The following is a 12,500-nucleotide window of genomic DNA, read 5'->3' as shown; positions in this document are numbered from 1 at the left end:
TCATTTTTTTTTTTTCTTGGTAACTTGAATACAAACTTGTCCTGATCGAGGGGGTAATACACTTTTTTTTTTCTTTTACACTTTCTGCCTTTTTCATTATTTTTATTTACTTAGTGACGTGTTGACCTCGCCTCTTGCGTGTCCTCAACAATTTTCTGAACCTCGACTGTCCTCAGGGATTTTCCTCTGGGCCGGTCGTCTGATTACTTGCTGCCACAAATACCTCACGTGGGTGACCTTAGTTTTTATATTCTTGGTTGACTTTACACTATTTTTCTTGATTGACTTTACACAATTTTTTATATTCTTTTAGTTGACATTACACTATTTTCTTATTCTTTTCGGTTGACTTTGCATTTTTATAATCTTTTGGTTGACTTTATTTTTTTTTACTGTGTGTGTGTGTGTGTGTGTGCGTGCGTGCGTGCTTATTCTTGCTACGGACAGATGGCTCCATGGAAAGAAAGGAAACGACTGTCAGTGGCGGGGTTAAACATACCGTTGGTGCTCTTTATACTGTGAGTCTCCTTTCTAAGCTGCAAGCTGGAAAAAAAAAAAAAAAAAAAAAAAAAATGATAGCAAATATATTATACAAAATAAGTTGCGTAATGATGAGGTTATTATACCGTTTTGTTTCTGACCGCTTTTTCGAGACAGTTGAGAGAGAGAGAGAGAGAGAGAGAGAGAGAGAGAGAGGGAGAGAGAGAGGAAACCGTCTCTGCCTAATGTGTTGTTACATAGAATATACTCTGCTCCAACTTGATCCAGATTTTGGTCAGTGGCAGGAAAAGACAAAACTTTGGCTCTGCCTCAGTTTCATAACACTTTACCATTTTTAGCGTCATATTCCAATTTTAGTTTAATGTTGCAACACTGAATTCACGATAAGGATATGGCAGTTTTAGGGCAAGATAAAATTAAAGCAGTGTTATATTTTCTGTAGACCCTCTCAGTGTGATTACACCTTTTATATTTCATTCTCTCTACCTGCCAACAATTTATTTCAGGTAAAGAGAGGTGAAGGGGCTGGGAACTAGCTCCTCTAACCCCATTGGTGCGAGGGATCTGCCATTAGCTGAGGAAAAATTGTCAGTAGCGAAAATTAAGGAGAAGGCGTTAATGTAGTGACACACACACACACACACACACACACACACACACACACACACACACACACACACACACACACACGCACGCACGCACGCACGCACGCACGCACGCACGCACGCTCTCTCTCTCTCTCTCTCTCTCTCTCTCTCTCTCTCTCTCTCTCGAGCCTCATAGATTTGCGTAGATCTCATTGCACCAGCTCTCTTGCAGCCCTGGCCGTCTTCTCAGTCATCGTGATTGCATTCTCGACATATTTCCCCCTTCCGCACGTCCTCTTTTCCTTCTCATGTTGCAGCATTTTCTTCTGCATTGCTTCATTTTCTTCGTATTTATTATCATGTTTTTTCCTTTTTCCTTCATTTAATAACTTCTTACTGTTCTCTTTACTATAACATTTTCTATTGTCCTTGTCTGCTGATGCCTCTGATTTTCTTTTCTTTTTTTTTCACTTAACTTTCTTGTGAGTCTTCTTGTTTTCTTCTGCTTCCAACTTTTTCCTCTCCATTTCTGTCCCCGTAGTTTTTTTGGCTGCCTCTTTCTTCGTTTTTTTTCCTTCGTTGCTGCTTCCTACTTTATCTTCTTTTACTTTCATCCTTCATGTCTGGCTTTTTCGTTCTTTTTACTGCCATCTTTCACTCCTTGCACTTTAACTTCGCCTACAATTGCTATCTCTCCATCTTTATTACTGAACTCTAACAATAGATTAACATATGTATCTGATGCAAGTCGTGAAACATTTTTATTGAAAGGACGTAGATCTGCAGCATTGTATTATTTAATTTTTTGCCACTGAGCCACGTCAAATACTTAGCAGAAAGATGAAAAATGTGGGCCAGGCTAAGATGAAAAAACTTATTCTCGCAAAAAACACAATCCCACACTTTTTATTGTCGTGTTTTTCCATACATTTTTGCTAAATTGTCTTTTCCTCTTTTTCTCGCCTTCATTCTGATTTTTTCCACTATTTTCTAGTATTTTCTGTCTTTTTTTTTTTTTTTCATGCTTTGTTACCTTTTATTTATTTTTGTCCTTCCTCCGATCCCATTGTTCTCTTCTCCTGCCTTTCCATTACTTTTTTATTGACTTTTCCTCTTTAAAACCTACCTACTACTCTCCTTTTTCCCGTCATGTATTTTCCCTCTCTGCGTCTTCTTTTGATTTTTTTTGTTTATCTCTTAATTGGTCTCCTTAATTCTCTTAAGACGACAGGAATATTAAATACTTTACTGTGGCCATTCTTAGATGGTCATAGTCAGTTCAGGAATGGCCTTGAGTTGTTGCAGTGATCCCAGGCTCATCTAAAACGTGAACCCCGTGGACTTCAGGCTTAAATTCCCCTTCTTCCTCAGTCCACTACGCTCCTTTCGGGGGATGGGGAAGTAGTTAAGGGACATGTATAGCTGGGTATTTGAGCTTCCCGGTTATATCAGTGCGTCAGCATGAAGGCGTCCCTCTGCAGCACCTTAACTTGAGTTGTATGTCCCTCCGAGAAGCACACAAATCTCAGTTGTATAATTGCTTCTTCCCTTACACAAATTGATTTAGCTTAGGGGTGCTCTCTCGTTGTTCAGGAGTTAACTTCTTCACTATACTAATGTCTTGTGTTATTTTATTCTTGCTACCTCCAGGCGATATATATTTATTTTGGAGGATAGTATTAGTACCAAAGTAGTTGATGAATGGCGTGTCTAACTCCTCTTGTTGGAAAATTACCTCTTGGGCTAGATAAAATTCTCTCGAAGTAGCAAGGATTGGACTGAAATGCAATCGTTTAAAGATAGCAAGAACAGGATAGAAGTTGAATGGTTTGGAGATAGCTAGAATTAGATAGAAATTGAATCTAGAGAGAGCAAGAAGAGAATAGAAACAGAATCGACTGGAGATATCAAGGGTAAGATAGATATTACAACGTGGGATTCAGTTGTTAAGAACAGTCTCTATGATCCTTTCCCCGGATATTATGTTCCCAATAAAGTCTAAGGATTTTACACGGGGGGGGGGGGACCGTATGACGTGATAGGGTGAAATTAAGTGAATGTTGGTGCGCTTTGGCAGTATGATATCTGGCAGTATGGTATTAACGTTGGTGCACGCTGGCAGTATGGTATGAATGTTTGTGCACCCTGGCAGTATGATATGAATGTTGGTGCACTCTGCCAGTATGGTATGAATGTTGGTGCACACTGGCAGTATGATATGAATGTTGGTGCACTCTGGCAATATGGTACGAATGTTGGTGCACTCTGTCAGTATGGTATGAATGTTAGTGCACACTGGCAGGTTGTTATGAATGTGGGTGCACTCTGGCAGTATGGTATGAATGTTGGTGCACTCTGGCAGTATGATAAGAATGTTGGTGCACTCTGGCAGTTTGGTAGGAATGCTGGTGCACTCTGGCAGTATTGTATGAATGTTGGTGCGCTGGAGGAGTTTTGCCATGTCAGTTTGTCCGACCCAACCATTTCAAGCTGATATTCGCCCGAGAAAAGTTGCATCTTCAGGAGGTATCTTAAGGATAGATTTTCACCTCCTCCTGCTGCTCTAACCCAGTCCTCCCTCTTCCTTATCTCATTTTCGCCCTTCTTCTCCTCTCTTCGATTTCATTCATTCTTAAATTTCATTCTTGCATTTCCCATACGATATTTTGCATCTTAGCAGACATATTTCTGGATAAAATGTTAAATATATGCTTCAGAAATTTCGTCAGTACGAGTCATCATTCCTTAGTTTTATTAAATTTTCTCTTGAATAAAGGGACATCTGCTTCGCCTCCTTCTGATTTTTACTTTACTCCCTTTATCTTATCCCTGCCTTCATCCCCTCTGTCTCACCCACACCCCCGCCCGGTCTGCCGTACTCCTGCCCCCACTCCGTCTGCCTAACCCGTTCCTCCACCCGCTCTGTCTAACACCCGCCCCCATCTCGTCAGCCTCATCCCTGCGCCACTCCTACCTCACCCCTGCACCCCAGTTACCTCACTTCTGCCCCCACCAACCCCGCTCCACCCCGATATCACCTCACTCCACCGCTTCCACCCACTCACTCTACTCTTACTTCCTCACCCTTGTCTCTCCACTCCTACTCCCTCACCCCTCTCCCCACTCCCGCTCCCTCACCCCTCACTCCACTCTCGCTCTCTCACCCGTCACTCCACTCCCGCTCTCTCACCCCTCTCTCCACTCCCACTGCCTCCTCCGTCTCTCCACTCCCTTCCCTCACCCCCACTCACATCCCTCTCCAGTCCTCGTCGTAATATGCAATAACATGCAGGAGGCGGAGGGATGTGGACTCTCTCTCTCTCTCTCTCTCTCTCTCTCTCTCTCGCTCAGTTTTATGCCCAATTTGGTTTTTTTAATCCTCTTACTAAATTTTTCCGTCCTACGAAATATTGCCTCATAAAAGGATTCATCACGACCTGAATATAATCGGCCGGCACGGTACGGGTCCATCCCATAAAAGAGGGAGAGAGAGAGAGAGAGAGAGAGAGAGAGAGAGAATGAAAAGTAAAAATCCACTTGCAAATGAGATGCGTTATTTCACTCACTACGTCCTCTCCATATTGTTTGATAGTGTAATACCGATGCACTAATTGTTATATCACAGAGCGCTACGGGGCCTGAAGCATCGCCCGGCCTGATGGATTACTGTGATTTTTTGCATGTGATTGTGCATGGCGGCGGGACAATTAGTGTGATTTTTACATGAGGAATAATGTGATTTTATTGCTTGTGATTGTGCTTGGCGGCTGGACGACTAGTGTGATTTTTGCATCATGAATAGTGTGATTTTATTGCTTGTGATTGTGCGTGGCGGCTGGACAACTAGTGTGATTTTTGCGTGACTAATGGGATTTTTTTTGCATGTGATTGTGCATGGCGGCTGGACAACTCGTGTGATTTTTGCGTGACTAGTGGGATTTTTTGCATGTGATTTTGCATGGCGGCTGGACAATTCGCGTGAGTTTTGCGTAACTAGTGGGATTTTTTGCATGTGATTGTGCATGGTGCCGGGAAAAGTAGTGTGATTTTGCATGTGATGGACGCGTGATTGTGCATGTGATGGACTAGTGTGATTTTTGCATGTGACTGTGCATGGCGTCCGAACAACGAGTGTGATTTTACCCTGTCATTGTGCATGAGATGAAATAGTGTGATGTTGCATGTGATTTTGCATGTGATGGGGTAGTGTGATGTTGCACGTGATTGTACGTGTGACGGAACAAATGAACGCGGGGATGAGAGAGGCCTGGATCGATAGGTGCGACTGGGGCAGAAAGAAATAAAATAAAATAAAAAATAAATAAATGGAATCTGTATGTATTTTATGGTTTGATATGCATGTATTTATGTGTGTGTGTCAGGTATGATTTCTGAATAGGTAGAAAAAAGTGCGTGTTTGGATCTGTGTGTGTATATGTATGTATGTTTGTATGTATGAATGTATGTATGTATGTATGTATAAAATATGAAGTGAAGCAAAATAAAAAGAGCATTTATTTTTGTATGTATGTATGTATGTATGTATATATGTATAAAAAAGATGACCAAATAAAGCAAAAATAACAAACTGTTTTCGTCCCGTGCAGTAACCTCGCCAAAAAAAAAAAAAAAAAAAAAAAAAGGGAGGTGGATTATCATGAAATGTTTGGTCGACACAAAAGGGCGTCATGATTAAAATATTTTTATAATGGAATTTTTAAAACGGGAGGGATGAATGGAATCGGTGAATATATTGATTTATTTAATTTTTTTTTTACCTAGTATGCACGCCGAAGTATAGATGATAAATTCCCAAAGTCTTACCAGAGCTTTTGTGTACGGGTGTTGGCGCTTTCTGTCTGTCTGTTGCCTGACGCTGCATCCTTTGAGGGTTGGCCGTGACAGAGGGGCTTCTGGGGGTTTCTGTGCCTACTCAGTAACGACACCCATTTCCATATCACAGAACACGTCCTTACAGACTCTTGAAACTTATTTTTCCGTCTCGTTCTGGGTTTCCCTCACTCACACCCTAGCTTTCTCTCTCTCTCTCTCTCTCTCTCTCTCTCTCTCTCTCTCTCTCTCTCTCTCTCTCTCTCTCTCTCTCTCTCTCTCTCTCTCTCTCAACACACACACACACACACACACATTATGTACGAGTCTTTCCATTTGTCCATCTGTATTCTCCAGGCCACTCCACTGGCACTTCTGAAGTAAAGTTTGTAAAGAAAATAATAGTGAAGACAATAGGTAACTTAATTCATTATAAAGCTGTCTCATAACTGAATGAACTACATGGATATTGATACATAGATAGATAAATAGATTTAGAATGACAGATAGGTAGATAGATAATGAGTGATGCATAAATTAATACGTTTTGATGACGAGGACTCCAATAATCTCGTGGATGGATTTTTTCGATGATGTGTTATTCCTTCCTTTTCTTTATCTTCTGTTTAAAGAAAAAAAATTATATAAAATAGAACAGTACGCTGTCATAGTGGTGGGCTTCAGCTTTGTAAATGTTTGGAGGTAAAGGCAGTATGAAAGTGTCGTCACGTATATGCTACAAATCTCATGGTCTTGTTTCTCTCTGTCGAAGCTTTTATGTCGGAGTACTGCATTACGATTATTAATAATAATAATAGTAGTAGTAGTAGTAGTAGTAATGGACGTTTTCCCCAATTTGACATGTGGGGAAATAAAGGTTATTGTATGTATTGTGTCATATATGCAAGAGGGAGGGAAGGATGGCAGACACCCTGACCTGCAACTGACATTGTTAAAAGTACCCACTAAGGTGACATACCAGTGTTAGTGGCAGGTCCTAACACTGCCAACACCTTTTTTTATAATTTTTTTTTTTCACTGAATCCGTCTTCTTCCATTTCTTCTTTCTACTTGTTGAAATGATAGTTTTGATCGCATTAGTCGGGCATCAAAAGGCCGACAGGTGAGACATTTTCCCCCCTTTTTCCCACTTCATCTGAGAATGACAAAAAATTTATTTCTGACATTGCAATTCGGCATAAGATATATATTTTTTTTACTAGAAAGTGAGATACATAGTTTAGCACCATAACTCTAAAGCTGAATAATAGTAACTCGATAAGAGAAAAATGTTATAAGGATGAACGGGTTAAAACTGCCCTGCAGAGTGTGGCAGCAAGAAGGAATTGCCAGGAAAAAGTTGCCATAAGAAACCAGGAAAAAGTTGCCATAAGTAAACGCTCGTGTGGCACCACCTTTAGACTCTCTGGGTCGTGCCTCGTAAACAGTTCTGGGTGGAGACCTCTGTTTTTGACACTTTCAGGCGCACAAACACGTACACATACGCACACAGGCAAACACACACACACACACACACACACACACACACACACACACACACACACACACACAGCAAAGCATTTCAAGTCTAGCTGTTACATATTCTTTTTATGAATGGAGGACACCTGTAATCTGGTGTATAGATTTTTTTATTTAATTTGTTTTTCCTTACTCTTTTTATCATCCGTAAAAAAGTTAAAATAATACTTATTCTTTCCTTTAAATGTGACCTTACTGTCACAGGAAGTTAAATCAGCCATTATTAACCCCTTGCCTACGAGGACTCTTTCCTGTTTTATTCCTTCCATTTTCGGACGTGACAGAAATAAATAGAGAGAAATCGTGAATGAATAAGTGATGGCGCAGCCCTGAGGGGATATTCTCCCGCATTTGGTCTGATCAGCTAGTCAGGTCAGGTGCAGGTAAGGGGATAGGTCTGTTATGATGAGGCAGGGGTAAACCAGCTCTGCTGTCGGACCCTGCTGCGGATGTCACTGATTGCATTGCGCAGTTGACCCTTGTGCGGTGTGGTGCGGTGAGGATCTGTCCGTTCTTCCCTTTGGGGCTAAGATGCGAATGAATGTGTTTGAATGGATGAGTAAATGCGGAGTGTGTCGTCCTGTCTCGGCTACCTCCCTTTCCTTGGAGGAAGCAGCCTAGGTATATAGATAGATAGATTTTCGGACGCTTCTGTTTAGCTTAGGACCCGTATCCTCGTCGGGTAAGTAGACTAACTCCTTTTCATTAGCAACTTATTTTTGGATATGGTTGTTTAATATCTGTGTGCCCATTACTTATGCAGAGTATCGCGATAATGGGAGGATTTATATAGCACGGAATTGGGCAGTAAGGTGCAATAAGCAAAATAAATCGCTTAAGAAAAGGTGTTAGGGAGCTTCTGAAGACACTGTATGTATCCCCTGTTGTTGGAAAAAGTACCCATACACTGAATAATACCATCTGGTGGTAATATTTACGTCATCAGAGTGAAGAGGTTAAGACTAGGCATTCTGATCATGCATAATTTTTTACCAAATATTTGTATAATGTACCAGACAACAGCATTTGTTTTCCTTTCTCGTTTGATTTGCTGTCGGATGAAGCAGACAAAAATATTCCCTCCCGTACCTTGCCTTGTTTGATGCCGAATATCTTTATCAATCCACAGAGCGAAAATCAGATAATATTCATTTTCTTTTCTCATTTAAATTCGTTCCGGATACACCAAAACAACAGTAATCCTTCCCTTGCCTTACCTTACTCTGTACCAGTATTTTTTAGAGTCGAACACAGGCTAAATCCGATGCCACGTATAAATAAAGCTGTTAGGGAAATGGCCTGGGAGTCTTTGCTTTACATATTAATGCCCGCCCTTTCTCTTAAGCAGCCAGAAAATAGATTTATGCTGATTGGTGGCTGCGATCGCAAGGGAGGGGATGCTTAATTTATGTCCATGATTCGCGGCCGCAGTGTGTGTTTGCAGTGTCGACTATTTGCCTTTTTTTTCTCCAGGGTGGTAGTGTGTTGGTGGTGATGCTGTTTGCTTTTTATAAGATTGAAGGGCATTGAAGGTCATCATATTTTATTTATTAATTCAGTATTTTCAGAATGGAAGAGCAGTGAAAGTGAAGATGTCAATGATTCTTTTAGGGGAGTGAGGGCATTGGAGTTGATTTTTTTTTTTTTCCAAGGTGGGAAGACATTAGAAGCGACGATTTTGTTTTTTAAAGGGTTGGTGGGTGTTGGAAGTGACGATAGTTGTTTTCAAGTCACGATTTTTATTTATTTTTGGGAGGTAAGAGGACAGTGGAGGTGACGATGCTTATTTATTTACGTACATACTTATTTACCGAGTTGGATGGTGTGGAGGTGACGATAATATGAGAGAGAGAGAGAGAGAGAGAGAGAGAGAGAGAGAGAGAGAGTATGGATTGATTCTTTACAATAACAATGAGAGAAGAAAAATACGAAAAGCTTGGTCGTAACAGTAAAAAATATGCAAAACTGTAAGCTAAATATTACAAACAAGGTGACTAAGTTGCGTCTGCCAAATGTTACATACAAAGGCACCTTCTTATACGCAGCAACTTAATATTAAATTGTCCTCCTCCTGCCTCCCATTTCCACCTGTTCGCTCCGTCTGCCAACCTCATTCCTTAGCTGCTGATACAGACGTCCTGCTAATTATCTTATCTCTCTCTCTCTCTCTCTCTCTCTCTCTCTCTCATGTTTGATTGCTGAAACTGTTCATCCTGTGTCTTGTGTGTGTTTATCTTGTATTTCCTAGGCGTTCTGTTTTTATTTTTTGCTGTTTATCTCTTCTGTGTGTAATGATTGCATATGAGTTGTAATTGATTTGATTTTTTTTTTTTTTTTGAAAGGGCTAAGTTAATCTGTACTTGGTTAAAAACGGTCTTTAATGTGTAAGCTGTAAGTTTTATAGCACTAGAATAATAATATCATAGAGAGAAAGAGAGAGAGAGAGAGAGAGAGAGGGGGGGGGGTTGAGACAGGAAAATAGATAGATCGGTAGAGACAGACAGATAGATTGATAAGTAGATAAATAGGTAGGTAGACAGATAGATAGGTAGATAGATAGATAGAGACATAGATAGACTAATAAATTGATAGGTAGAGACACAGATAAATAGGTAAATAGATAGATAGATTGATAGATAGATAGATCGATTATCCGCGTCAATCCCATCAACCTTTCATTCTGTTGTCATTCCCCTGTTCTTCCCGCAGCAAACAAGCCATTAAACTATTTACACCTAAGGCAGCACAGCGTCGTAATGACCCCCTGGCACTCACAATACACCCAGACCTCATTGGCAGTATTGGGCTCAGTTTTAATCTACATTCCAATTCGTGTTGTGCAGAATTACTGAATGTATTTCCTCCCGGCGATGTTAATCCTATTATCTTCAAATTAGAGACGAAGAATAAATACTGCTTATTTGCATTTTTACATCAGAGGATTGATAGGCTGGAAATAAATGCCTTGACGCTTAAATTATGTCGATGTCGGAAAATTATTGGTATTAGCATTCAAAAGAGAAGTCGAAAACGAGAGTTTATTTTGTTAGTAAGTAGAGAAATGATGATGCTATAATGCTTGTTACTTTTATTGTGGTGTAGAGGGACGCCTTCATGCGTTGGCACCGGCATAACAGGGTGGCTCCACTGCCTGATTATGCAAAAGGTCCCTCATCACCTCCTGCATCCCATAAGACATCGGGGGTTCCCAGTGACGAATAAAGTTGTCTGGCGGTGGTTTACGGGTCAAAACTGTCGACCTTAAAAAAAAAAAAAAATGCATTCATGGAACGCATACCTCCCTCAACGCTAATAAAATTTATTTCTGCTGTAACTCCTCGTTCCTACCGGACGGAACTTTTACGGTCTTTCAAAGCCAATTGATTCTTCCGTCTTAGGCTGTCGTGTGACACATTTTCAGAGAGCGCTTACTTTCGCCAACGCAAATAAACTTTATGATTTCCTGCATTCGGATCCGAATCCACCTCAAAATCTAATAATCCTCTCCTCGACCCTCTGCCCACCTGTCCACCATATTTCATTGAAATCCAGTAACAGCTTTTTGAGTTACCGTGTACACAGACATAGAAAAGGACAGACAAAGGTGAATACAAAACCTCCTCCTACTTCGTTGGCGGAGGTAAACATCTCAGACCTTAATCAAGTCAGTCGCTTTGTGACGCTGCAACCACAAAATCCACCGGGTGAATCCTTGTTAGGCAGTTCCCTTGACTCAGGGTACAGCCATTGGCATAACCAGACTCCCTTATTATTCCGTATTTCCTCGCCTACTTCAGCTAAGCCCCTTCGTCCCACCTTTCCCATGCACAGCTGCGATTAGAATTAAGGCAGTACATCTACCCGTGCTGTATGCCTACATGTCCAGTGATGTTAGGATGAGGAACTGTTTCACATAATGCCAGGTTCACAGATCATGCACCAGTCAGTAGGTGCAATACTTCCATAGTCCACCAGCAGACAACATGAACAAATGTGTATCCTTTATGAACTCGGGTATATATTCAGGAAGACTATCACAGCCACGTCCCTGGATATGCCATTTGCATGCCGTACCCTGTGTACCCGGGTGTGTCCTCATTAACTCCAATCACCATTAAGGTCCTCAGGTATCTAGTCGAGCATCACTCTGTACCACTTCATCCTTACAAGTCAGTAAGTGGATGGCTCGTTTGGGGCCAGTATGAGGTATGTAACTGAATGCCACTGCTGAAGTAAGTTAACGAAATCCGTCTGATGTTATTCAACTATTACCCATATTAGTTCGTTTTTGTTTTTGCCGCTTTTGGAAATAAGCATATTTACCTCTGGCAGTCACTGCAACTAACGAATTAGAAGGTATGAGGTGGCTGGTTACCGTAGTCCCATGAAAGTATTATCATTTAGGTTGCGTTGGGGCAAATCCTGATGACCATCTTGTGCAACATTCCTAGGCTGTGGAAATCATCAATATTTGCACAAAGTCCGGGCTGAGGCTTCTACTCTTAGGCTACATATCTCTTCTACACAGTCTGAGTTCCCAGGGGTAGACGAACTCGTTATCTTTGGGTGACACCTGGCTTATGAGAATAAAAGCTCTTAATTCAAACCCAAGGAGCTAGCTAGAGGGTAGGCAACAGTGAGACCACACCACCATTAACCCCTTCACTCCAGTGGCGTTTTTATCTGCGGCAGAGCCAACTGGTCTATAAGTGGTACACCTGGGAGAGCTTTGTGTTCTTTGCCCTCCAAGGAAAGTTCGAATACCGGTATTTCCTCCTGGATAGCTCTGAGCAATTTTCTTATGAAAAAGAAAGTTGCCCAGCCTGAAATTTTGAATTGATTTGACATGTCAGCTGTTGTATCAGTTGATGCAAATCATTTGGTGTATATTCTTTCTCATACCAGATAAATTTGTCACTTAGGAAATATCTCAAATAGTGATGGGGTTAATTTAAGGCCTCGTCTAACCACTCCAGTTCGAAAGGTCTGCCCTGAGCTGAATATATAATCACCAGATGCTATGCAAAATAAAAACAAAACGCC

At 41.1% G+C, this 12,500-nt stretch overlaps 1 protein-coding gene across 1 annotated transcript in view; it reads left to right on the top strand.

Moving 5' to 3' along the window:
• The window catches only part of LOC145392363 (limbic system-associated membrane protein-like), a 157,247-nt gene that overhangs the window by 22,802 nt on the left and 121,945 nt on the right, over positions 1-12,500 (top strand). The window lies entirely within an intron of this gene.

Source organism: Coenobita brevimanus, chromosome 22 (assembly GCF_032717465.1).
Source record: "Coenobita brevimanus isolate Jiangsu-jjx chromosome 22, ASM3271746v2, whole genome shotgun sequence".
Lineage (NCBI taxonomy): Eukaryota > Metazoa > Arthropoda > Malacostraca > Decapoda > Coenobitidae > Coenobita > Coenobita brevimanus.
Note: the sequence above shows the minus strand (reverse complement) of the source record. Positions and strands in the feature narration are given on the sequence as shown.